Here is a 12,372-nt window from a genome sequence, read left to right on the forward strand (position 1 = left end):
GCATCTGGGAAAGCAAAGAGCAGATCCGTTTGGTGATTCAATCGGCACCTCCATGGTCAATGGAGCTTTGCCAGTTCTGTGAAAAAACTCAACGGGAACAAATAAGTGAATTTAGCAAGTGTCTTAGTCTCCTGGGGCTGTTATGGATTGAATTGTGTCTCCCCAAAATATGTGTTGAATTCCTGGCCTCTGTACCTGTGGAAGTGACCCCGTTTGGAAATAGGATTTTCTTTTGTTATGTGCGTGAGGTCATGCCTGTGTAGATTGGATCTTAAACATAATCACTTCTGAGTTATAAAAGGGCCAGAATAGGCAAAGGCACATACACACCTGTGCACACACACACACACGGCGGGGTTGGGGAGACAGATGCTCTCTGATGGCTGAGGCAGATGCATCCAAAAGCCCAGAAGCTCCAAGGACTACTGCTATGAGAAACTGAAATAGACCAAGAAGGAACTCTCTCTAGAGGCACACACTGAATTTGGACTTCTAGCTTTCTGAACTGTGAGAAAATACACTTCTGTTCTTTAGAGACAACCACTTGTGGTATTTTTGTTACAGCAGCCCTAGGTAACTAAGCCTGCCTTCCATCACCAGATAGTGCAAAGTAAGTGACTTTAAAAGAGAGAAACTCATTGCCTCACAGTTGTGGAGACTAGAAGTCCAAATCAGGGTATCCGCCATCTTGGTTCCTTTTGAGGGCTCTAAAGAAGACTCTGTCCCAGGCCTTCTCCTAGTTTCTGGTGGCTTCCAGCAGCCAGTGGCTTCCTCTGCTGCCTCTAAACGCATCACATGGCGTCTGTCTGCCCCTGTGTGTGTCTCTCCTTCTATAGGACTCAGAAGGGACAAGATTAGGACCTATTCTACTCTGGTATAACCTCGTATGATTTGACTGCTAACAAAAGAAAAACTCTATTTCCAAACAAGGTCACATTCACAGGGACAGGGATTAGGATTTCAACATATGTTTGGGGGGCACAATTCAAGCCATAACAGCAAGTTTCAGGATACAAGGTCATTAGACAAAAATCTATTGTATTTTTATATACTAGCAACAAACAATTGGAAATAGAAATTTTAAAAATACCATTTACCGAGGCATCATGTAATATGAAATTCTTGAATCAGCCTGACAACTACAAAGCTTTACTGAAAGAAAATTTAGAAGACCTAAATACGTGGAAAGATATACCACATTCATGGGCCCAAAGACTTGATTCTCTCCCCATTTTTCTGTATCTTCAACACAATCCCAATCGAAATTCCAGCAGGAATGGTACAGCTAGTCTGGAAATCAGTCAGACAGTTTCTTAAAAAGTTAAACATACGCTCACCGTATGAACTCCTGGGCATTTATCCCAGAGAAATGAAAACTTACGTTCATTAAAAAAAAACCAATACATGAATGTCCAAAGTGACTTTATTTGTAACAGCCGAAAACTGGAAATAACCCAAATGTCCTTCAAAGGGTGAAAGGTCAAACTCTGGCGCACCCATACAAAGCAATGCTACTCAGCAATAAAAAGTAATGAACTATTGATACACACAGCAACTTGGATGGATCTCAAGGGAATTTTGCTGAGTGAAGAAAGGCAATCTCAAAAGGTTACAGACTGTATGATTAAATTGCTATAACATTCTAGAAATGACAAAATTATAGAGATGGAAACAGATTACTGGTTGTTGGGGGTTAGGGAGGGGAGACTGTAAAAGGAGAGAACGCTCAGATCTTTGTGATGACATAACTGTTCTCGATCTTGATTGTGGTGGTGGCAATACAAACTTACACATGCAATAGCCTGTCATAGGCTTACACGCACGCGCGCGCACGCACAACAAACCCTTTGCTGACCAGTTGATTCCCACTCATGGCAATCCCATATGTCAGAGTAGAACTGAACTCCACAGGGTTTTCTTGGCTGCAATCTTTATGGAAGCGGATTGCCAGACCTTTCTTCCATGTCACCACTGTATGGGCCTGAACCACCGACCTTTAGGTTAGTAGTCAAGGGTGAACTGTTTGTACCACCCGGAGGCTTGTACTTACCCACAAAGACACATAAAAAAGAGTGCCTGAGAAATTAGGGGACTCTGACTAAGGTCTGTCGTTGTTGTTAGTCGCTGCCGCGTTTTCTCTGACTCAGGGTGACCTTGTGTATAACAGGAAAAGCATTGCCCAGTCCTATGCCGTCTTCACAGTGGTCGGTGTGTTTGAGTCCGTTATTGTGGGGATTGTGTCAATCCATCCCATTGAAGGCATCATGCCAACCAATGTCCTGGTTTTGATGATGTAACACAGAATGTAAGATGTCACCACCAGGGGAAGCAGGTGATGGGTACACAGGCCCTCCTTGCACTGCTTTTGCAAATTCTCATGAATTTATAATTATTTCAAAATAAAAAGTTGAAAAAAAAAAAAAGTCCCAGCAAGTTTTCTTTTTGGTAGAAACTGACAAGCTAATTCTAAAATTCATATGGAACTGCAAAGGACCTAGAATGGCCAAGACAACTTTGGAAAACAACGAAGTTGGGGCACTAACACCAGCTGATAGCAAGACTTGCTATAAAACTACAGTAACCAAGACAACGTGATACTGGCATGAAGATTTTTGATAAAGGTGTCAAGTTAATTCAGGTAAGAAGGATAATCTTTTTAACAAATGGTGCTGGAGCAATTGGATAGCCAGAAAAAAAAAAATGATCTTCAATCCATACCACCCATCATATACAAAAATTAACTCAAAATGGATCACAAATGTAAGGATGAAACCTAAAACTATAACATTTCTATTCAAAAACATGAGGAAATCTTTGTGACTTTGGGTTAGGCAAAGATTTTTTAGCTACCATATCAAAAGCATGATCCATAGACAAAAAAGTTAAATTGGACTGTATTAAAATGAAGAACTTCGACTCTTCAGAAGGCTGTTGAAAGAGTGAGAAGGCTATCCACAGGCTGGGAGAAAATATTTGCTAATCAAAGAACTTGTACCCAGAATATATTTTTAAAAATTTCTCAAAACTTAATAATAAGAAAGCAAACAACCCAATAAAAAATGGGCAAAAGGTTTGAACAGAAACTTCACTGAAGAAAATATAAAACCTCTGCTCCCATCAAGTCAATTCCAACTCACTGCAACCCTATAGGACAGAGTAGAACTGCCCCGGTGGGGTTTCCAAGGAGCACCTGGTGGATTCTAACTGCCGACTTTTTGGTTAGCAGCTGTAGCTCTTAACCACTGTGCCGCCAGGGTTTTATGGAGGGCAAATAAGCACATAAAAAGATGATCAACATCACTGGTCATTGTCGTTGTTGTTAGGTGCTGTCAAGTTGGCTCCAACTCATAGTGACCCCATGTGCAACAGAACGAAATACTGCCCAGTCCCGTGCCGTCATCATGATTGTTGTTATGCTTGAGCCCATTGTTTCAGCCCCTGTGTCAGTCCATCTCATGGAGGGTCTTCCTCTTTTTCACTGACCCTCTACTTTACCAAGCATGATGTCCTTCTCCAGGGACTGAGCCCTCCTGACAACATGTCCAAAATATATGAGACAGTCATTAGGAAAATATTAATTAAAATCACAATGAGCTATACCATTACACACCTAGTAGAATGTCTAAAATGTAAAAACCCGACTAGAACAAGGGCTGGAGAGGACATGGAGCAGCTGAAACCCTCAGGCTGCTAGGCACCGTTGTAGGCAAGTGTCGTCAATGGCGGAGCCTCATTGGAAGACAGCTGGGCAGGTTTTTTTTTTTTTTTTGCCCTAAGTGAAAGTTTACAGTTCAAGTTAGTTTCTTATACAAAAATTTATACACACATTGTTATGTGACCCTATAATGCAACAGCATGCCCCTCCTTCCCACCCCGAATTTCCTGTGTTCTTTTAGCCATCTCCTGTCCCCCTCTGTCCTCTCATCTCACCTCAGATAGGAGCTGCAGTTGGGCAGTTTTTAAAAGTTAACATAGAGTTCACGTGACTCAGCAATTATACTCCTAGTTATATATCCAAAAGAGAACTGAAAATATATGTCCACATAAATAGTTGAACATGAATGTTCATAGCACCTTTATTTGTAATAGCCAAAAACTGGAAACAATCTAAAGGTCCACCAACAAGCATGAATGGATAAACAAAACGCAGTATATCCATACAATGCACTACAACAGGGGTCAAGCTCAAGATGATGATGCCGAGTGAAAGAGGTCAAGCTGAAAGAGTATATATTGTAGGATTCCATTTATAATAAATTATAGATAATGTAAACTAATCTATGCAGGCAGAAAGCCAATCAGAGATTACCTGGGGACCAGGGTGAAGAACAGAGGAAGTGAGGGCAGGGATGATAGAGGGGCATGAGGAAGTTTTGAGGGTAACCAATATGGTCACTACCTCAATTTTTCTGATCATTTTCAAGTGTGTACATACATCAAAGGAGCCCTGGTGGTGCAGTGGCTAAGCGCTCAGCTGCCCACAGAAACGTCGGCAGTTCGAACCCACCAGCCGCTCTCTTCGGGAGAATAATGTGGAAAACCTATGGGGCAGTTCTACTCTGTCCTGTAGGGTCGCTTGAGTCAGAACCAGCTGGAAAGCAGTGGGTTATACATACATCAAAACACATCATATTGTATATTTTAAACAAATGCATGTACTGTTTGTCAAGGATCAGAATCAACCTGTGTGCAAAAAGCAAGGAACGTGCAAAGGCAACTAAACATTTATCCACGAGTGTACACATATTCTGCTCCTTAGGAGAAAACGCAGTTCTTAGGCAGAGACGTGAAGTGGAAACACCCGGGGCACTGGGGCACCTGCCCCTCAGAGGATAGCCACCGGTTTGAACACAGCTGTGTCCCAGCGCATCTCTGTGAATGTGACCATGAAGGAAATGGGTTTGTCTGCGTCCAAAAAGGTCTGCTTGAGCACAGAGTTGTCATCGAAGTCATCTGAAGACAGGGTATAAGGGTGGGACACCAGGCCTTGCAAAGTCACCGAGGGCCCAGATGAATCCCAGGTCATTTGAGAGAAGAAAGTAACTCGACAGTTTTAACATGGTTTTCTGCATTCCAGGTTTCATCGTCATATAAAAGCCTATCATGATCAAATATCCTCAGATGAAAAGCTACTTCAGTGAGTCTTTGGGTGGTTGTAAGAGCTTTATTGCTATATAATTCGCATACCATACAACTCACCATATTAATGTGTACAATTAATTGGTTTTTAGGATAGCCACAGAGTTGTTCCATTATCAGTACAATCAATTTTAGAACATTTTTATCACCCCAAAGAGAAATCCTGTGGCCATTAGCTGCCCCTCCCCTTCCCCCAGCCCCTAGTAACCACCAACCTGCTTTCTTGATGTTGTTAGCTGCTGTTGTGTTGATCCTCAACTCATGGTGACCTCATGCGTAGAGGAGCGAAACACTACCAGGTCCTGTGCCATCCCCCTGATGGGTTGTGCTCCATAGCGCTTTCATTGGCTGATCAGTAAGACAGGAACAGGCCTGCTGTCGGGTACCTGTCTCTCAAATGTGGGGAAACTGAGAGCCCACTGTCCTCAGCTCTGGGGCTTCAGCAAGATGGGCAGTCGCACCCCATCCCTGTCCCAGCGGTCACCTCTTTTCTGTCTAGGAGGACAGGTTGCAGAGACACAGGCAGAGCACACTCCCAGCTCTCTGCTCTCTCACCTCTTCAGCTCCTGCATCTCAAGGGCTCTGTCCTGGTCTCTTCTGTTTGCTCCGAGTCTTTTCTTGGCTGTTTTCCTCAGCTGGAGTGGGTGAGTGGCATACTCTCCAGACTCTCACACATCCTCAGACATCCCTCTTTCACTCTGCTGGGAACAGGGCTCCTGGATGCTGCTCTTTCTCTCTCAGAAGTCTGCAGCCACTCCTCTGTTGTCAAGAGCTTCTGGTGCTGTTGGTGAGAAGTCCAGCAACCGTGGGCCTTGGTCAGCATAGGACAAGGTGTGGGGCTTGTAGGGGTTTTAAAACACATTCATGAAAACTCCTCCTCCTGGAGGCAGAGCTTAGCTTCCTCCCCTCTTGAGTATGGGAAGTATATAGTGACTTGCTTCTAACAGAGCAGTGGAAGTGACGGAATGTGACTTCCAAGTGTAGGTCATAAAAGGTGTTGCGGCTTCGTGCTCTCTCATGGATCACTTGCTCTGGGGGAAGCCAGCCGCCGTGTTGTGAGGACACTCAAGCAGCCCCACGGAGAGGCCCACCCTGTGAGGAACTGAGGCCTCCTGCCAACAGCCATGTGAGTGAGCTTAGAAGTGGACACTCCGGTCCCATTAAGTCTTTAGATGATGCAGCCCTGGCAGATACCTTGACTGTAACCCCATGAGAGGCCCTGAGCCAGAATCACCCAGCTAAACTGCTCCTGAATTCCTGACCCTCAGAAACTGTGAAATGATAAATGCTTGTCATTTAAAGTCACTAATCTTGGAGTAAGGAGCCCTGGTGGCACAGTGGTTACATGCTCAGCTGTTAACTGAAAGGTCAGCATTTTGAACCCACCACCCACTCCATAGGAGAAAGATGTGGCAGTCTGCTTCTGTGAATATTACAACCTTGGAAGCCCTATGGGGCAATTCTACTCTGTCCTATAATGTCAGAGAGAGTTGAATTGACTCAACGGCAACGTTGTTTGTTTTTAAGCTTGTAGTAAATTGTTACATAGCCATAGATGACTATGCTAAATACTAATAAGAAGTCCAATGACCAATGTATTAGTCAGGATAGGAGAAGGTAGGCAGCAGTAACAAGCATCCCTATAATCTTCATGCTTTAACCCACAAAAAACGTTGACTTCTTGCTCACACCGAAGTCCACTGTGGGTTCAGGTGAATTTCCCAGATGCTGGCCTCCACGGGGTGCTCAGCTCCCCCAGGCCACCTCCATCTGGTGGCAGCCCAGCTCTCCACGTGCCCTAGCAAGGAAGAGAGTGGAGACCTGCACACTGGCTCTCTGATGCTTCCATCCATCATTCCTCCAGACCTCTCATTCTCAATTCGCCTGGCAAGTCTCCTTTCCTTCCATTTGCCTGGAAACATAAAATGGCCAGAAATAGCATCAGGCACCAGACAGGGCTCCCACATAAGCTGGTGCTTCCTTTAGAGAATAGGCTTTTCTACAAGCATTTTTGTAGGGCTTTCCCTTGTGCAAGAGCCCCAGGGCTCCTCCAGGACTCACTGGGGGAGGCGGGTTTCTCACCGTCCAGTGGGGGCTTGGTGTGCCTCTCAGACAGCAGCTGGGTCCTCACTGGGCCCAAGACAAGTTTCCTTCATTGTAAACTAGAGCTTCTCCTCCATCTGCTCCTTGTTCCCCTTCAGGTGGAATGTTCCCTCGGCCTCTACTCTTCCTCGTGACCGCCAAGGCACTAGCCTGGGCTTCTGCATGGCTACCTGTCCCTCCCATTCTGCTGCTGGATTGCTTGGCAGGGCATCAAGGTTTTGGCTACAGAAAGCCGTTCTGTCCCACACTTCCACTTCCTCCAGCGCCCTTTTCCTTAATTATTCTCTTTGTGGCCCACGGGGTGGGTGCCCTGGGGTCCTGACTGTGCCTCTCTCTGACTATCACCCCCCTTGCAGGGCTCCCTGTCCTGGGGGAGGGGGAGATGGTGGGAAGGAGCACTTCTTTGAGGGATTTGCCTTAAGGGAAAGGAGAGAAAGGGACAGCAGCTGGAGGAGGACGTATGGTCAGGAGAGGACCTTCTCTCTAGTTCTGTCCCTTCCGCCCATCTGTCTCTGTCTCTCCTCTGTTTATCTCTCCACACCCATCTGTGTGTCTGTCTCTCTCCTCTGTGTTTATTTATCTCTCCACCCCTGTCTCTCTATCTCTCCATGCCCCATCTGTCTATCTGTCTCTCTGTCTCTCCCCTCCCCCCTCTCACCTGGGAGAAAGAGAAGCAGCAGCTTGGAGGCTGATAGAAAAGTGGGTAACTCAGGTAAGGGCCATGGGACTGATGGCCGGTGGTCCCGAGTAACCGAGAGGACGTGGTCCTTTTGTGGAGGCTGGTCAGCCTTGCCAGAAGGGAGGGTGGGGGGATGTAGATCAGGTGGAGTCAGCATGGGGTTGGGGTAGAGGAATGTGGGCTCTCCTCTGGGTATGTCCGTTTTCTCGGGGAAGAGAAGGTCCTCAACTGGGGGAGACAGGAGGGGGGCTAGCCGGGGGTGGGCGGCTGACAACTGTCAGAGCCACTGTCTGCCGTGGTCCCAGAAGTGAAGTGTGATCATAACCGTGGTCATCCCACAGACTGGCACAGATGTGTGGGGGGTGAACGTAACCAAAGGAGAGGGTGGGGTGGAAGTGTAAGAGGGTCCTGGGGAGGCTCCAGGCGGCTATGGACAGGGGAGGCCATCTCTGCCAAGGAAGACTCCTCCCTGAGGTGAACCCCCCCTACACTGTCCTCCCACCCAGAGTTGGCTCCTGCCCAAGTCCTGAGCATCCTGAGAGGTAGCTGGACTCCATGCTCAGGCCCCTCACCCATCCGACACTGTCCACAGGGGCAGGAAGCAGCTGGCCCATCCCTCAGAGTGAGCTCACATGGCCCAGGGCTGCCCGAAGCGCAGACCTACCAGGGCTCCCAGCTCTGCTCACCTCACCTCCTCATGCAGGCCTCTTTCTTCCGAGAAATGCCCTCAACAAGCGCTGCACTCCCGAATCAACACCCTGCTAAACACTGTACCAGAACAAGTGGCCTACAGCACTGGGTCCTCCAACCCAGATGAGCCCCCCAGCAGCCATCTGCATTTCCAGGTTCCCCCACTGCTCCTCAGTGCCACTGGTTGTGTGTAGACCTCACTCCCACCTGCCTGGGGCCCCTCCCAGAAACGCCACCTCTTTGGTCATCATCTCCTGAGACCCGAATCTTCAACCCCTCCTTTGAGGGCTTCCAGGAGACCACCGAGAATATTGCAGGGCAGGTCTTGTCCTCCTTGGCCTGTTTCCCTGTATGTGTGGTGGTCTCCAAGCCCCTCGCAGCCAGATGCTTGGAGCCACAGCCCCACCCAGGGTCATCTTTACGGCCCCTGCCAGCCCAGCTCTTTGGAAGACGCAGGCCCAGGGCCTGGTGAGGAAGGGGCCAATCCAGCCAAGTTGCGGCAGCTGGAATGGGGCCTGCGGCTGCTGAGAAACCAACTTTGCCCACCTGCCACCCGGCCTGCAGGGGTTAATGGGCTGGCTGCTGCTGCTGAGCTCCTGTGGGGACTCTCCTCCCAGCTCCCCGGGGCCTGGTTTCTTCGGAGACACGGCAGGCAGAGCTGTCACCAAGCAGAGCAGCTGGCGCGGTCCCCGGGGCCAGCGCTGAGGAAGCAGTGAGCAGGATCTGGCAGGCAAACCAGTGAATCTGCCTGGTGGTCTCTGAGCTGCTCCCAAGCCCACAGCCCCCGTCCATCCAGGACACGGTCACAGGCCGGGTCAGCTCAGCCAACCTCAGTGCAGCCTCCATCCAGCCTCAGTCACTGCTCCCTGCCCAGACAACAAGGGTCACACCGGGAGCCAGAGGGGAGGGGAGCCGTCTCCCAGGGGGCGTGTACCTGCCCTGACTGTACCCGGCAGTGCTGTGGTCAGGTCCCTCTGCACCAGGCAGGAAAGCAGGTCATTGCTGGTCCTGGTTCACTCTCAGGGCCACATCAGCCTCACTCCCCTCCCAGTACACCCCGGCCAGACACCCACCTAGGGCCTCAGTGGTCTCCGAAGTTCCCTCTGCACTCAGATTCCCATCCCCAGAGCCACCCGGCCAACACCTGTTGGCCCCTCTAGCCGTCCCTTGCCAAACCGCCTCAACCCAAGCACGCCAGCCCTGCACTCCACCTCCATGGCAGCCCCTGCCCATGCCCTGACCACCTGCAGCACATCTGAAGCCCCCCAGCCCGCCCTGATAGCTGCAGGCCCCAAGCACCATCTTTTCTCACCTGAAGAGCATTCGGGTCCTAAACCCAACAAGGCGCCCTGAGACACTGCAGGCCCATAGGCCTCACCTGGCCTGCCCTAAGCCCACAGCTTGAAGCCTCTGTTCCCCCACCATCACACTCAGGGAGCGCAGGCTTGCTTGATGCTTTCCCAGGACTGTGGTGCAGCCCCCAACCTGCCATAGACCAGGCCCCACCGCACTCCTCGAGAGCCCCTAAACAGGAGGAAGAGACAAGCAGAGGGGCAGAGGTGGTGGCAGGGTTGTGGGGTGGGACAGGCTATCGGGAGGAGGCGCCTGCTGCCTTGCAGAGAGCAGGTGGGCTGGTGGGCATATGGCCAACGGGGGCCAAGGGCAGTGTCTGGTGGGCTGGCTGGTCAAGTGCCCAGATGCCAGGGTCTTGTGTCATTTTATGTCTGGGCACCAGCATGGATTCTTGCTGTACTCCACACAGCAAAAGGCAATGCAACATGTTTTGCCACCCAGGCCAGTGGCGTGGGTAGCAGTGGGTCACCCTCGCCTCATCTCGCCAGGACCTCTAAGAGCCCAGCAACCTCAGCAGGCGCCACCCGCTGGGGCACCGCAAGTGTCTTTTCCTTTTGCTGAACTTCCTAACTAAGCAGCTGCCCCTCTCCGGGGGCTAATTACCTGCCCACCCACCCAGGGGAGAACAGGCACTGTTGGGGGCAGGGTGGCAGGATGGCTCCTGGGGCCTGACCCTCGCCCAGGGCCCCCACAGTCAGTGGCCAGCAGGGTGAGTCCAGTCTGCAGGGCCTGAGCTGGTGTACTTGGCCACACTGAGCGTGCTGGTTGGGTCAGCAACTCTGGACCTGGGGAGGAGTCCCCTTGCCCAGGAGGGACGTGAGCAGGAGATGGGAGCCCAGAACGTGCCAGGCCCAGTCTTGACCACACACCTGGCTGTGAACACCAGCACCAGGCTGTCACTGAGAAGGTGTGGACAGCCCACCCCCCAGTTGGACACCAGGTTCAGGCAGTAATTCCCCCCTCAGCTGGGCCTGAGTCAGGGGCCCAGACTGCAGAAGGGAAGGTTGTGACTCTCGTGAGGCTGGACAGTAGGCTTAGGGGGAGCAGCCACACAGGTACACATCCATGTATACTCAGATATGTACACATTGTTCACATGCATGCATGCATGTGCACACACATCACACACATATACACAGACAACTGCACACTTGGTGCAAGGTACACACTGCAGGTGCCACTTGCTCCCACCTCCAACACTGGCCTCCCCTCTAAGCAAGGGCAGAGGCCCAGTTGTGTCCTGTGAGCCCCCAAAACCCCAGCCCCCCTGCGGGTAACAGATCTCTGGGGCTTTCCCCAGAATCTGGGAGACACGCTGGCATCCCCCAAGGGCAGGCAGGGGCAAGCGGTATCACACTTTCTACAGAATAGACTTAAGCATCTCGAGTCCTGCTTGCTGCACCTGCTTTCTCTGCTCCCCCCAAGCCTGACCCCGCTCTGATCAGCCTCAGGGCAGTCCTCATCAGGGCCACCGCCCCAGTCAGCTGCTGCCCTCTTCTATTTTTTCCTTCTTTTTGTCTCCCTGGGCTGCATTCTGGGTAATTTCTCCTGACCTTTCTTCTAGTTCACTAATTCTCTCTTCAGCAGTGTCTTCAAGAAGCTGCTAAACTTTTCCTTGAGTTTTTAGTTTATGGATTGTATGTTTTTCATTTCTAGAAGGTCTGCTTGGTTCTTTTTCAAATCTGCTAGGTTGTTATTAAAGTTTTCTATGGACCTGTCAGTATTTGCAAACCTGTCTTTTCCTTCTTGAAGTACAACAAGCAAACTGTGTCTGATAATTCCAGTGTAGATCTGATGCCTGTTCGGGTCCTTTTCTGAAGGTTCTTGCTCACGGTGCTCGTTTCCCTGTGTGCATGGTTGTTTTGGCTATGGTCTGCTCACTGACAAATTATTTCTGAGGATTATAGAGGCCTGGAATGAAAGCGATTTGCATTCTACCAGGCACTCACAGCCCCACGTGTTAGGCAAACACTATTTAAAAGTAAATTCAAGGCTTCAGGTTTTTATGGCCAACCCCATGGTGGGGGTGTAGCTGTGTGTCCACACAAATCTGGTGCAAACCATAACTTCTCAAGGGCAGACTTTTCCAGCTGATCTGCCTGGTGCAACCCCTGAGGGGCAAGGAGGGAGGAGAGTTTGCCTCTGGTTTCCCCCTACCTTGAGGTCACACACCTTTGGGGTCCAGCTAATTGTGTGAGGATCTGCTCTCAGCTCCTGCTTCTTTCTGTCCTCTCCATGATGGCGGAGCCGATGGGGGACACAGGCAGGCTTCCCCAAGATGGCTTGATAGGTGTTGCTGCAGTTGCAGCTCTCTCACACAGCTTTCTAGAGAATTGTAACAACAGAAATCGCTTCCTCCAACACCTCCGTCAGCACCCTCAAGGTAAGTGGTCCAGAATAGCCTCTTT

This window comes from Loxodonta africana, chromosome 10, assembly GCF_030014295.1.
Source record: "Loxodonta africana isolate mLoxAfr1 chromosome 10, mLoxAfr1.hap2, whole genome shotgun sequence".
Taxonomy (NCBI): Eukaryota; Metazoa; Chordata; class Mammalia; order Proboscidea; family Elephantidae; genus Loxodonta; species Loxodonta africana.